The 16,647-nt window shown below is 35.8% G+C and overlaps 1 protein-coding gene across 3 annotated transcripts in view; it reads right to left on the minus strand.

Annotated features, from left to right (window-relative positions):
• Positions 1-16,647, minus strand: part of MGAT4C (MGAT4 family member C) — a 159,917-nt gene that overhangs the window by 54,128 nt on the left and 89,142 nt on the right. The window lies entirely within an intron of this gene.

A 16,647-nucleotide genomic window follows, 5' to 3' on the forward strand; every position in this document is an offset into this window, starting at 1 on the left:
GCTGTAGTATTATTTTCTCTTTGCTAATCACACAAAGAAACAGGAATGACTGCATATTTACGTGAGTACCAACCAGTGACTGATTAGTGGTATCTCTGATTACTTATGTAGCATGGCTGCAGAATACTGGAGCTATAGCTCCATTGCCAGAAGACAATATGGCAAGGCTGAAGCATGCCAAGTCTCACGACCTTGCTTTTTTCCATTCACCTTGTTGATGCCAGCCTATCTGCAGTGTGAGCCCACAGCCTCCACGCTGTTCTTTGGAAGCCCTGAATGTAAAATACCTGCTGTTGTATTGCTCTGTAGCACAATTGGCTCTGCTTAGGCCTGATCCATCCAGCATGCCTCAAAGAGAATTAGAGTTGGCATTATGGCCCTGACAATGTTCCTGCACTCTGAAATGTTCTGGAGCTAACGGGATGAGGAGATGTTAAGACACATACTTGGCTGACAAAGAGGATATATCCTTGTGTGATCGTTCTGCCTCAAGAAGGAAAGACTAAGTTCTGTAATTAAGCTGAAAAAAACACCCTAAAGTTTCTTCATCTGTACTCTTTTCTTTCCCAGGCACACTAGTTGAAAGCAAATTATACACATTTTAAAAAGCATCATTTTCCAGGAATCATTCATGAATAGAGAATAATTTCAATAGCATATTATACAAAGATGCAAATATTGTCTGGAAAACTCTTGTGATTGATTCCGATTCTATTTCACTTAAGAATGTTTTCCAACAAGCAAAGTGGTAAATATCATCTGGAAATTCAAAGTTGAGTTTACATATTAAAGCCTTATGCTTGAGCAGTTTAGAGTTCATTCTAGGAGATGCAGTAAAGACCTATTGTCCAGTATTTATTTATTTGTTTTTGTTTTGCACTAGGTGGCTTTATTGACAAATTACTTTGATTTTTTTCAGCTGATATGAAAGAGACTTTAAGGAAATCTTCCCATAGACATACTAATTAAGACAGAGGCATTAAAGTGTAATTAATTACATTGCTATCTGTCTTTTTTTAAAATTTAATACTAAGCACATCTTCCCTTTGCTCCATTTATTCCTTGATGTTATACAGAGGTTTTTATTCCTGTAGTGACTGCAGTTATGTAAAATAATGAGTCAAATTTTATCCTATATTCATTCCAATCATATGCATTAGATGCAACAAATCAATGCTCTAGAAGTATTTTTTGTCATGATTACCAAAGAGAATTGAAAATCTTTATCTGAAATGACCCCAGAAGACTCTCCAGTTATTAGCAGCTATGTTCTGTGGGATATCTTCTGCTTACAGGAATGCTGATGCAAATCTGGAATAACTGCATTGATGCCATGTATGTTAACAGAGTTACCCTGCATCTACTGACCCAAAGCAAAAGACTTTTGCAAAAGATTCCAGTACCCTCAAAATCCAGATCTCAGACTTCCTGAATAATGAGAACTTCAGCTATAAACACATTCAGACTTGTACCCAGTCTTGTGCTTGACTCAGCTCCACTGTTAGTAATATGACACAAATGAAGGCTACTTATACTGGAAGTCAGGCCGTCTATCTGGAACCAAAATCCAGGAGAACACAGAAATATGCCTGAGATTTATCCTGCACTCCCATCAGGAAGAAAGGTGAGAAGAGAATACTACATACCAAGAATGTAAGCACTTATTCTGAATTCAGGGGGAGATGAGAAGACCTGCTGAATGCTGTGAAGAAAACAAAAAGAAAACCAACAGAGAAAGAAAGCAAGGAGGATGCAGGAAACCAGTTACCAGAAGAAAGACAAGATATTGTAGCATTTTAAATATTTACATCTTCATCTGGAAAAATTCAATCAAGCAAGCACACATTTCTCAGTAAATTCTTAAAATGTGTTAATAACTTTTCAAGGGAAGACGGAGGCAATATGAAAAGCAAGAATTGTGTAGAATAAAAAATAATGCTGGCACGAGAATTATGTGCCTATAATAATTACAGTTAGGTTGGAAATTAGAAGAAGGTTAAGTTCTACAACAATTTTTTAATATCAGTTAAAGGAGCAGTTTAAAAGAGCAGTCGTGAGGTTTGCCAGTTGCAAGAGGCAGGAGTCAGTAACATGGGAAGTACTTCTCAGTCTTACATTTTAGTTCAGTGACTGGAGGAAATTATAAAGAGACGATATTAAGCTTTTTTTCTGACTTGAAAATGGAAGAACCTAAGAATTTAAGTGTTGAAGGTAATTTCTGCAGAAGTGCTTAGTAGGAAGTGGCATTGTAATGGAAAAGAATATGCTTTTAAAAAGCTGACCTCAAAAACTCAAATACTTAATTTCTCTTAGGAAGAAATTATGTAGCAAAAAGGAACATGGGCAGTTTATAGTCACTAAAAAGTCCTACATGCACAACGGAAATGAATTCCATCCACAAGCAAAAGTAAAGTATAGGAAGAGGTGTAGTTGGCTTTCTCAGTAGTAATTTGATGACACTGAAATCAAAAAGGTCATTCTCAAAGTAGAAGCAATGATATATTATTAAGAACAAGTATAAAGAAATAGCACAAGCATGCAGGAATAAAGTCAGAAAGGTTAAGGAGAGAAAAGAGCTACAGTTCTCAGGGAACACTAAAAACAATGAGGTAAGAGACTGTAGTACATTAGAGACTAGAAGAGAAAAAGAATATCTGGATCCGTTACTTATCAGTGAGGGAGAGTAACCAGAAAGTGGATTACTCTGAAGAGCTAAAAACAATTAAAGGAATTTTTTTCTTCACTTTTCATAGAAAGGTTATGACCAGATATTTAATACAAATAATATTGAAAAGAGACAGCAATAAATGTCACAAGAGGGCAAGAACAGATTAAAAACTATTCTAACAAGTTAAATTATTCAAAGTGGCAGAATCTGATAAAAATTTACCCATGAAGTCTGGAAAAAAAAATAGTACAACCTATCTTTGGACTGTGGTTTTATCCTAAGAACTAATGGGAATTGGAAAAGGTCCTTAGAAGAAGGAGAAGGACACTGAGATAAGAGGAAGGACATAGCATCTTTCTTTAATAAAGGGAGGAAAAGCCATGTCTGGAGAATGATAGATCAGTCAGTCTAGTTCTGACATTTGAGGAAAGACCAGGATAAATTATTAGGCCATTATTTAGAAATTTTCTACAGGATAATAAAACACTAACTATCCTGACATGTATTTCTCTAGATAAAAAACACATCAAGTCAATCCAACTTCCAATTTTGACAGGATAATTGGTCTCATAGATAAGAGAGAACTAGTAGGTGTTACAATATGTTGACCTTAAATAACCTTATAATACTGTCTGTAGAACATCTCATAAGCAAACTGGGGAGAAATAATGGTTTGAAAGAAATCCCCTTATAATTGTTACCTTTTTAAAGAAATATTTTTTTCAAAGAACACCTGTCAGTAGATCTAGTTAAATTACAAATAGGGCATCACTGGGGTCTTGTCTGACTCCAGTCCAGCCTTGCACAGATTCCCTGGAAGTTTCTTGTGTGTTTTGGTTTCTGATAATCAATAAAATGTGACATGTGCTAGATCATTTGCAGCAGCAAACTAAAGCATATATTCTACTTCTCCTGAAAAATATTTTTTTCTTTACTAACTTATGTGTTTAAAAATTTCACATCTTTGACTTCTCTTCATGGTTTGGAGCAGAAAGAAAAAAATCAAAAGAGTAATGCTTTTGCTGAAGAATACAAGATTCCTAAACCTAGACTAAGTGGGACATTCATAGATTTCAACATCCATTTGGTTACTTGCATCTAGAAAGATTTTTATTCTTATTCACATCGTTGCTAATTTCTTTAGGGTGGATGAGATAACTGTGGGAATAAAGGAGCTTAGTAAACATTCCAAAAGTAATTGCTGTGCATTCTCAAGGGGAAGTTCATATGAAATCCAACCATAAATTAGAATTGCAACATTTATAGAGACCATAGTTTATTTTCCCTTATTATTCAATCTTCAGCCTCTTTGATTGGCCACTCGAACTGCCAGTTGTGATCAAGTCACATGTCCAGTAGGAAGGTAACTGAAGATGCCAATGAATTTAACAGCATGGAGTCATTTGTAAAGTACAGATATTCTGCCACTAGTAAACGGGGCAGGACTAGAAAGGTCAGCTCTGAGGCAAATGATACCATAGCTCATAACCAATGTCCTGAGCAATACAATGCCATTATTCTCCAGTATGGCATTGTTTTGATTCAATAATGCTGAACTTGTTATGATATGGAACAGCATTTTCTTTAGAACTTAATCTGAATGTATCCTGAATACTGGCATGTCTAATACTGCTCAAGATCATGTGCTCTGATTTAATATCTTGCATAAGAAATTGAAGACCGAGTTATATATTGAAACACATTCATCATGGAGTTGAAAATACCAGTGTGATATAACACGTTCCCTCACTATTCTCCTAAGAGACCTATATTGCTTTATGAATTTAAAGTGAAATATTAGTTTTATAGGTATAATTAAAGGACCATTCATGTTGCCACTAGGGTACAATCATTTGTGGAAATGATTGGGTGGCATCTGGGAAGAGCTGCCCAAGTGCAATGACTCAGTCATTCTTGAATGTATGTAAAGGATGAAGTGCTTATGTCAACACTAGTCCTCTTGTGTGATAGCTTAGCAGCTAAAGCACTTACTCACAAAAGGCTGGGCTTAGGCTCAATTCCCTCTTCAGTGTGAGGGGATTCTCACCCCTGCAACATACGCTTTGGGAGAGCAGCCACTCAGGTTAGGGCTGTCCTGGACCTACACACAGTGCAGAACTGCACACCTATGAAGCGTTTCCATCAAACCAGGCATGCCTAGTGAGCTTAGGTCCTGGTATGGTTAGGTAGCCAACAAGCAAAATTCAGTGTTTTGTATTTAGGCAACAACTAGCTACCTGCATCCTGTTTTGGCCTCTTAAATCCCTCCCCAGCATTTGGATATTAACACTGTACAATCCTTATCTGTCTATCTATTTATCTATTTTGCAGTGAATTAATGAAAGATGAATTCACATGGCTGAAAGTTTTTGCTGTGAATGTACCGTGTTGCAGACTGTGAAAGCACTGAAAGTTTTTAAAATCTTTTGCTACAGAAAAATCATTGTAGGAAATTCTGTAGTATTCTATGCATGGGAAAAAAAGTCTTGTCAGTCTGCCTAATTAATTGTAACATAGTAAAGAAGATGAGAATGTATTACAGAAAGCTTAAATGCTTTCAACCTCTCTTTTGAAAGATTAACAGTGGCATCTCAGTGTGAGAAAAACAATCCAGGGGGAGACAAGCCTTGAAGAGCTGTTGAATACCTAAAAAGACAGGAAATCAATAAGGCCTGTAATTATTGGCACAGAGATGTAATGAAGTGTAAAACTTTGGTGTAACAACAAATTAAAACTCCATTAATGTCCACAGGTAATGAAGGAAAAAAAATGATTCAGAAGAAATTACAGTATTTTCTTTTTTTCTTTTCCTTTACAGTTAATTCATCTGTTCTTTTTTATGTAAGAAATAGCTGAGAAAGACTTTAAACACTAATTTTAATGGGGATTTAAGACTTATTACAAAGCAAACCTAAGCACTTTTTAATACTTCCCAGATGGATATAGTATTTTAAACTAGTTACAAGTTTCACTGAAAGAATTTGGAAATTAATATAAGAGATACTACATGCAGGTTAATTGGGTTCATTTCTTGAAAGTGTATTCTAAATTACCTACCCTCATTCTTTTTTTTCTTGGCAGAATAAAAGGTCTTTGAAGCTACTGTCACTGAACCTGATCCTGAGATGTGCAGGAACCTGACTGACAGCAGTGGGAACAGGGAATCTCGCAGCTCACATGTGGATTGCAGGTGATGATTGTCAAAAACATTTGTTGTCCGTAGAAGGTGAAACAGATAGCTCGCACAAATATTTTTGGTAAAATGCATGCACTTCTTTCCTTACTCTGTGATTACTGCTGGAGAAGCTCTTCCATTTGTTCTAATCTTTTCCTGTTTTCACATAATCCAAGCTTCTGACAGAGCCAATATTATCTCCTGTGACATTGTTACATACATATTTTCATTGTATTCCACAGGAGTGTTAATAATTAATTTATTTTGATGGATGTTAACACACTGTACAACAAAAGCTAATGACCCCAGAGTGGAACATTAGTGACAGTATGTTCTAACCATACATCTTTACATACACATTCTGTCTGTGTGCATAATGACACCGAAATGTTGAAGAATTGTATTAGATAAAGCACATCAGGTGTAGAATAGAAGTTGTTATGCATCTTGGATTATATAAACACCATCTAAGCAAACCGAGTGGCATCAACAACAGAGGTAGTATTCAGCTATCAGCTGAAGTAAATTACTATACCAGCATCACATAGCTTTTTAACTTTTTTTTGTGTAGAAATGATATGTTGTTAGAATAGAATATGAAAAACAGAACTTGAGAACAAGAGTACAGTATTTAAATCATAGCCTATAATGGGCCTGCAAAGAGTCTTCACAGGAATCTCACCTCTAAATAACTAACCCAGCTCACTACTGTGACTGATGTCTGGTAGGATAGGTAAAATGAACTCTTAGGAGCTTTTTTTTTTTTTAATGGAGAATGTATCCAAAGCACCAAGCACAAAAATCTGGGCGACAATTCAGTTTATAATTAAGACACTTAAAAATCTAGCTTGCATCTAGATGCTCTGGCAAGCTGAATCCAACAGCTGTAGTCTACACTCTGCTCTTCTCTGTGTAAATATTCCCGTCACATCAGTAAATCCCACCTGACCTCCAGCTGCTGCTCCAGCCGGCTCAGGTCTCCCACTGCTGCTGTATCCATTCATTTCTTCCTCAGTAATTTCCTGCTAACCTCTTGGCAGAAGAACTCTGCCTCCCCAGTGACTGTGGCAGCCTGATTTTCTACCAGGCTTTGAAAAAACACAGAAGAAAGCTTGTGGGCAGCTATTTCCTGCTCCCTGTGGGGAAAAGGCAGAGGGATAGGCAAAAATTGACCTCAGGCCAGGCTGGACCATGTGTTAGATGATCTCCCAAGTGTAATGAAACAAAGGCAGCCAAGCACTTCAGCCATATTGATCAAGAGTCTAAGCCTCTTTCCTTAGTAATACACCATATTTTTCAGACATTTAATGTGCTAGAATATGTTAAATACAAAACCAGAAATTGCTGTGACCAGCCATCCAGTATTTGAGGATATATTGAACCAAACAATTCTTGACTGCACCATCTCTTATACAAGTTTTGCCATGGGGTGTGTAACTACCAGATTCTTGCAGAAACCTGAGAAAGAATAAAGATGGGCAAGAAGCCATGCCTCAGGGATGAATCACTGCTGTTCACAATAAAAATTATTTCTATGGAAAACCTGCCCTTTTTTTCCAAAGCATATGCTTTGTTGGTGGAAATTGCCTAACCAATGACATGTAAAACCTCAAGTTACACTGTGTGATTCCTATCAAGTCAGATTTACAATAAGAATGGAGTATTTTTCTGAGTTTGTTTAGGTAGAAAATGCACATTAGACATAAAGCTACTACTTTCCTTAAGCCTTTTCCTCCAGAGCCAATAGTAGATGTGTCTGTATATCCTTTTCTATGGTAGACCTTACAATATGACTTAATTGAAGTTGATTTCATAGTGCAGAAATAGCAAAAGAAAATTTGGTCTTTGGCTATATTTCCTCATTCCTAATATACAATATCTGCTGCAAACCATAGCTCCAGGAAAATGTTAAATCTGAAATGGCTGATGTAATCTATGCAGTCTTGGACAAAGATTATCTATTATCTAGAAAAAACAAAAATGAAATGGGCTGTATTCTCAGCTACTGGTTAAACTGCTCCCGCAAAGCCAATGCACTACAGTTCTTTGGAAAGCAAGAGAAAAGGGTTTCATTTTGTGTCAAATGAAACATTCTGTTCCAAACTTCTTGCTAATTGTGAAGGGGAACTTGGCATAGTAAAAAAAAAAAAAAAAAAAAAAAAAAAAAAACAGTGAAATAAATTGGTTTACCACTTAATTCAGAAACTCCAGCAAGTTCAAGGGAATGCCATTTGACTAAAAATTTTGAGATTCAGAAAATACTGATATTTACACAGAAACCTAATATTAAATAGAATTGTGTCTGATCCATAAAAAAGATTGTCTCAGTTTAACGGAACTATCTGGCCAAAAATATAAGAAAAAGGTAATTGTCACAGTGGGTCCAAGGCTAGGCCCAACCTGACCAGTGTTTTGGCTCCGACAGCAGCCAGTCAGATAGTTAGAAGAAAGTTCTTAGAATTCCAAAACATGGTTATTTTCTGCACAGGACACAGAAACCTCTTAAACCTCAACTTAATCTTTAACAAATCAAGAGTCGTGTAAATCCAAAATCATGCAGCCTAATATTCCTCTTTTTTTTCCCTCTCTCTCTCTTTGTAAGCATGGAAACTAAATATTCTTTTTTTTTCTTCAGGGGTGCTTTCTCTTTTTCTCACCCTCACACCTATTACAGAGTTAATGAAAAAATATATACACACAAGGGAATATGTCCTGGTTATTTACTTGCCCTAAATAATAAATTAATTTCTCACAAGATTACAGAAAACAAACATAGAGAGTAAGCCAAAGAGGAAATCAAGAGAGCTTTATAGAATTGAAAACAGTTGCATTGATTCTCTTGGTTGGAAATTGTGTACATTTTCTTTCCCTTCTCCTTTATTTTCGCTTTATTGTATTTGTGACATTTTTCGCTACCTGGGCTCATGAAGAAATGTATTAATTTCATATCACCTAAAGATGCATTTTTGAATTGATTTAAAAGCAGTCACAAGCACTTATCGGCCTTCAATTACCTAGTTTGCCTCCTATATAATACATCTATCCTTGCTGTTTTCCTCTTTATTACACTGACTATAAGAATTCTCTTTAGAGGACTTATTATTTTATGTTATTTATGTTTTAAATCTGCCTGCAAGCTTCAGCACTATGTCTTTCTCAGTCAAATCATTTTTATATTTGCTTGACTTTTACTACACTTTTACCTCTCTTAAAATGTATCTTATCCCTTCTCTTGTGTATATTTCTCAGACTATATGCCCCCCTTTATTCTCCTTTGGATCTTGTGCTCTCTTTATTTGTACAGATAATGTCCATTTGTGTGTGTGATTTTTTTTCAGTTTTATAGGACTCCCTCTCTCCACTTTTTGCTCAAACTGATTAATATCAGTTTAATATCATTGTTTCATGGTTCTTCCTTATGAGTGCCAATCATGTCCTGATTTGTCTGACACAAAGCTGACTGGAAATGATGCAAAAGGAGGTTCGTATGAAAAAGGCTATAGCAGAAAAATATCTATATAATAACCACAACAAGAAGTGGTTTGACTGAAAACAATGCAATCACTAAGGAGGAGGGGTCTACTAAATAAGATATCACATTCAGACCCTAACGAAATGCTGATTTTGCTTACATTACATTCCTGTACACTGAACTTGCTATAATCCCTGAACCCAGTTCATCATCTACAGGAAGCCTGTTTTTCAGTCCCAGATTGTCTGATCGGCCTCATTCTGTGTTCCCTGATTGGGAAACTCCATGTAGCCTCTTTTATTTTTTCAGAATAAAAGCAAGCTACTTCACACTTACTTGGACAATAGATCATAAGGCTGCCTTACATTACAGAAGAATCTTTAACGTAGAGCTAATTCCTGGCACAGGCATTTTGGTTAGCAGTCTCCATCAAGATTAGAGAATACGTTTAACAAGACAACTGTGACTTTAGGTAGGAATGACAACCAACCATTGTAGGGTCATTCTGGAGCCAGCCTCTATATGTAATTATTTCCATGATGAGTTTCGCCTCTCTGTAGCTATAAGTAGTAATTTTCTATTGTTTGTTTTGCAACAACTATTTGCTAATGTATTTGCACCAAATTGATCTGTGATCCTGGCTGGGAGACAGGTATGTAGTCCTGTCCGGTTGTATGTTTTGCTAGCATACAGCAACATAAGACAATGGAGCTTTTATCGATTATATTTCAAGATATTGAGGTCAAGGTGAAGTTTTATTTGAACAAGGCAAATAGGATTAGGTTCATAAAACACTTTTTTTTCTAATGCAAGTTATCAAATCAGGAAGCTCAATAGGTGATCCATAATAAATTTGCATTGTAAAGCTTACAATTCTAGATGGAATCTTTTCTTCCTCAGTTGAGTCTGTGGTTTACTACCCGTCAAGTTGTGACTACTTTCAAAATGCCATGCATGTTAACTTGCCTTTCCCAAGACATAAAATATGCTAATTTTGACCTATTGTTAGGTACTTCTAATAGTTTCTTCCAATTAAAATTTCCACGGTTCTAAGTTTTCTCCATATTTCCTGAGCGACTGTACACTCCCCAACTGCAACACTGAAACTGCAGTGCCAGTAAATTCAGTTCCATGTCTGCATTAAGTATTACAAACATTTCTGATCTTTCCTCATTTTAGATGGCAAGATGTCCTTTTCTTTCTGTCTCTCTCCCCCTATAAAAATTAAATAAGAGAAAAAAGAGTTTTCTTCCCTGTCACATTATAGCTACTTTCAGTGACATAAATGGAAGTTCATTACCTTACCAGTGGCAACATTTCATGACATTCCTGCAAGTGGATTAGGACTACCTCTCCAAAACATTGTGGATACAATTCATGATGAGCCAGATTTGCATTTTTTTTAAAAAAAGGAAACCCTTGGGACACAAAAAGGAACATCAAAAAGTAACCTGAATCTTTTCAGAGCTCAAGAAAAGAAATAGACTAAACAAGTTTGTTTGTTGATTTCAGATGTATGCTTTTATTAGCACCATATCCTAAGGTTATTCAAGTGAGTTTCTAACAGGATTCAATTTTTCTTCATCTATATTATAGCTCAGTGAAGGTTACCTTTATTTTCATATATAGCCTTTAAAAAGATTGAATAGCAAACTGCAACACTCAGGGAACAATCTGAGTAATTCTTATTTTGAGGCACACCCGTGGGGCACCATCCTTCTGTAATACCTCACTTCCCACAGTGTTAATGCTGGACTACCTCAGAAAATAATTCTGGTAACTGGGTAAAGGAGGTAGAGTTATTGAAGGTTCTAGCTATTTATGATTTCTTACCACCTCATTGCATACCATATCTAGGGTGACTATTAGAAGTAGCTGAACCGATTTACTCCTGCCCATATAGACCTAGTATCAAGAACACCCAGACAGAACAAAAAATCAGTGCAAGCTTATAGGATCAAGTCAGAGATCTGAGTCGTGACAACTTATTGGAAAATTATAGGATAGTTAGTGAAACTAGTGTTTCTCAGCTAATGTAAATTTGTTTCTTCTAAAAAAAATCCCCAAGGCTGGTATTTCTTATATCTCAACAGTTCCATAAAATCGACATTTTATTTCCAAATAGGAAATAAATAGGGAATAGGAACTTACTTCCAAATTTAGTATTCAATTAGTAAATTTTATGAAAACAAAAATTAAAATATGTCATTCTTTGAACCATTCAAAATGATATTTTACTTAATATTTGCCAACACTAAGGCAAATTATTACTTAGGATTGTCCAAGTTATCTTTGAGTCAACGGCCAAACTTGGGTCAGGGGGAGGGTAGCAAAAGAGCTCTACTTCTGAATGAATATCTTTAAATGTACTAGCTATGTTCCTTCACTAGTAGTTATGAGCTCAAATTTCCTCAGCAGAAGAGGAAACTAAACTTTCATGTCCCAAACTGTAGGGGAATACTTACTAGTTTGCCTATTAACTCAAAGGAAAGAAATATCACTATCTGACTTCTAACAATGCTTTTGATACTAGTTTTACCATTCTGGCTATTATCAGCAGTCACAAAAAATTCAGAAATGTTGAAATGTAAGTTTAGAAATATCTTTTAAAATCAGAACTGCTTTACCAGATTACCCAGATTCACTCAGGATTTCTGTCTGCTGAAAAAATGATTTTGAGGGGAAGAATTTTCACGCAGTTTTAAATTTTTTTGAAGTAACTTAGGAAAACAGTTTTTTCACTCAATTTTACTTGTGATATAGTCTTATAAATATACACTTAGAAAATTATTTGTCAATAAGGTATTTTGGCTAATGAGAATAATATACAACTGCATAATCATTGAAAAGGACTCAAAGTTCAGTGAGCTTTTTTTAACACTTTTATAAAGAAATTTCAAATCTCTACCTGGTTTTAGTCTGCTTGGCAATGTTACTGTATTGATCTAAGTCAGATTTGATCCAATCCTCATATTAATCATTCCAAAGAGTGGACAAACAATCACCTGCTTAAATTTCTTTGGGAAAAATCATCAAAAAAAAAAAAATCCATTCCTCCTTTTGTGCGTATGCTGCACAGCCAGAATGGATAATGGGAATTATAAAAAGGAGAAGAATACTTCCTAAAGCAATGCTCTAAACTTCTTTTAAGAAAACACATTTAAAAAGGCTTAACTCCTACCATTCCTTTTTTTTTTTTTCTTTTTTTTGCAAAGGTCACTTCTGTTTGAACCTTCCCAGGGTTGCCACACTCACATTAATAACCTACGATCCTACAAAAAAAAAATTATTCAATGAGAAAGAACAGAAAAATGGAATACAAAATATCTATTGAGTACTTATATGATTACTACCAAATGGCAACGCTAGAAACCTGGGGCTAACTGCATGTTGCCATTCATTATGTGTTCTAAGTTATTACTTTTTAAAATGTGAGTTCTCCACAAATATTGCTTATTATAAAAATTTCAAATACAACAGAGCTGTAACTTCTGTTAAGCTCTTTAGTCATGAATCAGCATACACTTTATTCTATGAATAAAGGACCATTAATTATAGACAGGAATGCATTTTATAGGCTTTAAAAAATCACTTTATTTTTAAACTCTCACAGGGAGTTAAATTTACTTTCACTTTATTCTAGTGCATGTGGCTTCAGATGCAGTGCAAGAAAGGGGGGTTTTACGATTATTAGTACATGTAAGTCCTGTAGATACACATTTTGATCATGAAAAATACTTTATTTTAAGGTAATTGCTTATTTAACAGTAAGCAGCTCCAATTACAGATATTTGAGGCTTCTTGTTTGACTGCTTTTTTTTTTTTTTTTTTTTTTTTTTCTTCTTTTCTTCTTGTATAGCCATTTGCATTTATGGAACTTATTGCAAATTTGGTATAAAATGATACCAAATACTACTTCTGTTTAATTTAAATATAATGTTTAGGATTAGATCTTGTTCTTTTTATTCAAACTCTGTCTGCCCACACTGCCCTTCCCCCCCAAAAAAATACCCTTCAGTGTGATGAGGTGAGTAGGTTTAATTACACTATCAAGGAAGAAGTAGAATTTGTCCTTTATAAGGCAAAATGCATAGGCAATAGTTAGAATGGGGATGTTATATCCCTTCAGGATTATTTTACAATGCCTTCCTACATTTTTCAAACAGATCACAAGTTTCTCTTTGCCAGTGGTTTTTAGAACACCAGACTCTTATCATTATTTCACTAACAATGGAATTGCAGTATAGGAAAAACAGGTACTCTAAGATTTTATCTAACCAGGTAAAGGAAAGTGAATTTGTACTCCACTTAAAATAGAAAAGAAAATGAACTATCCCATGAGGCATCTTCTTCTGTGCCAGCCAGGTCTCCCAAGACAAATATAGACAGGTCTCATAAATGTAAGTTATATTCCATCTAGAATAACAAAGATGGCCAGTATAGAGCCAAAAGTTATATTTAGAGAGCTGAAATATATATTAAGCTATTGCTCACACTTCAGGTTGATTTTAAGTTGTTCTGACATCTGAATGTACTGGGTTTAGCCCCTAATCCACTTGCTTAAAATAAATGAGAAACTGCCAGCAAACTGCACTTAGGGAGCACTAGGGCTTCCTAAAATGCAGACAGGTCTGTTTGGGGCTGTAAAGATGATATTGAGCGTTTTCCGTGACGTGCCTTCTCTAGTTGTACCTGGAACGCGTGCCAGAGGTGAAGAAAGGCCAGCCCTAAGAGGCCCTTCAGCTAGTAGAAATTATCTAGAAACCACCTCAGCACTGAGTCAAGCCAAAGAGCTGGAAAGGTTGCAAAAATCGTAAGATGGCTTCTAAAGCTATCTTTGACTTTGCATATGAGTGGCAGCAGGTGTGCCTCTGGCACTGAGCAAAAAGAGGCCCACATGACTTGAGTGTATTTATTTTTTTATTGATTATAACTAAAAAGTGTTCCCATCCTCTGTACAAGCACCGTGGGTGAGGAAGCTGTAATGGATTACTGCGAGAGTTAAACTACAGCCTAATTCCTTGGTGTTTCCTGATCCCAAAGCCCGGGCCAAAATTGCAGTATTTTGTTATATGATCCTATCCAGCTTTCACATGAAACAATGAGATTCTAATCCACAATACTACTATATATATATGTAAAGTATTCTATTATTAATAGAAGATTTGTGTTGATGCTGTACCACATAATCCCTTTACCCAATAAAAAATTCTGCTCAGTCGTTCATGTACAATAATAAAAAATCCCATTGCTCTCTGCTATACTTTTCAGAGTCCTTTAGGAATAATGTCAAAGGGCATTACCATTTGATTGATGTCACTAGAACAATATTGCTTCTTTTTGACAGCGTTTAATGATTCAGGTCACTATTCTGAACCATACTCAGTGGCTTTGTCAAGTACACAAAACCTTTCTTCAGAGTACAGAAATGTGAGCTTTTTCATTTGGGGGAAAATGTGAATCCATCTCAGATATTTATTTTTCATACTTGTACAAGTGTATATGAAAACAAAGTGAACCTAGAATAATAAATTCAAAATTACTCATAAATGTTCCATAAAAGAAACAAGTAAATAATGCATTCTGAGGCATATAAAAAAACTCTCACAAAAAAGCAAATGAATTCAGTTCAGATCCTTTATGAACTAATTTTTACTGAGGCTGCTTTTTAAATAATTGAAGGCTGAACAAAAAGAGCTATAATCTCAACAGCAAATGCTGTTATAATTATAGGCAGAGAGTTATCAAGTTATTGCTTATAACTATTAGAAAGTCAATGACACCTAATTACAAAATTAGCCATTTTTTCTCTCTTAAATACTAAAACATAAACATATTGCTTTCTAAATAATAATATTCAGATAAATGAAGCCACTATCATATTTGATTTTTATAGTTTGAAGTCTTAGCAAGTTTCAAATAATTTTGAAGCTGGTCTTTCCAAGGAACACCTTATTTTGCAGCCATGAAAGATTAAAGAAATGTGTCTTTGTATTGAAAGACCATTACAATAGTTCAGGGAAATACATTTTTTTCTTTGATTTTTTTGTCTCTTGAGCATTAAGCATTAATGACTGCTCCAGCTGACAGGCTGCCTTGTTAGCGTCACAGACCTCAGACAGCACTGAGCTCTTGTGCTGTACCTCGGCCACCTCCTTGGACGGTGTAAATCAATGTAACGCTATTGAAGGCACCAGAGCTACATGTATTTACATCAGCTAAAGATCGAGACCTTTATATTCACCAAGCTGCCCTTCTCCCTTTTCAGGAACCTCTGCAGACACTGCTGCTTTCACTGCAGTTACAGGAATTCCATACTAATTCACATATAAAAAATAAAAAGTGGCTTCCAGAAAAAGCCCATGAAACTGAGGATGAGATGCTGTTTGCAGATGAAGATGCCTTTATGTTTGTACGTATGTTTGTGTTGGATCCCTAGATTTAGGCAAACTAGGGAGCAGCACAGTTGCCCCCACAAAGATATCAAGTGTCATTTGAAACCCCCTCAGGTATCTTTCCATCTGCCATTCCAGCAGGACTCTTCTCCCTTATAAGCTCTATGTTGTATCTGCCTCAACGTGGATAACTCAGGCATCTTGAGGCATCTAAAATGTCACCAGGCGCCTACATACGGGAAACATACAGGTCAAGTGCTTATGCAGTATAGTCTGGGGAGGGTAAGAGCAGTTCAGCCCTCTGTAACGTAGAAATTTAAGATGGAATTCCTAAGTGTAAGTATTTAGTGATATTTTTGACACCTCAGGGCATCCAAGGTATCCTTATGGGGCTAAAAGATATGGCATAAGACCTACAGAGACACTCAGCCTTCTGAAATGAGGAGGCAGGTGGAGGCCAGGGGACACCTCACAGTGATGATACAATGCTACAAGATGCCTCTGGGAAGCTCAGTGCTGCATTTGGGTGACTAGTCAGCTAAGCAGCTTTTGAGGGTCTATTTGCAACATTGACAACGTTGACTAGATAACTAGATACCCATTGGTGTCTGAAACTGTGAGTCGAATTCTACCTCAAGTGATGATAGTGACTTATCCATCTTCTTTCCTAACCCCTTTCATATGCTCTAATTTCTTTCTATACAGTTTCCTAAAATTTTTGGATCTGATGATAGTCAAACTCAAACTAACATAGCCATACACAGTTTTCTAATTATTGCACCTTGTTTATGATGCATATGATCTGTAAAAGCCTAGAAGATCCATCTCTGTTAATCTGTTCTGGGCAATACTTTGCTGGTGCTCATCCCCAGGCACAAATTCTAATCAGAGGACAGAAATAACTGAACAGGCAGCTCACAGCTGATGTTTTTGTATT

This window comes from Dromaius novaehollandiae, chromosome 1 (genome assembly GCF_036370855.1).
Source record: "Dromaius novaehollandiae isolate bDroNov1 chromosome 1, bDroNov1.hap1, whole genome shotgun sequence".
NCBI classification, from domain to species: domain Eukaryota; kingdom Metazoa; phylum Chordata; class Aves; order Casuariiformes; family Dromaiidae; genus Dromaius; species Dromaius novaehollandiae.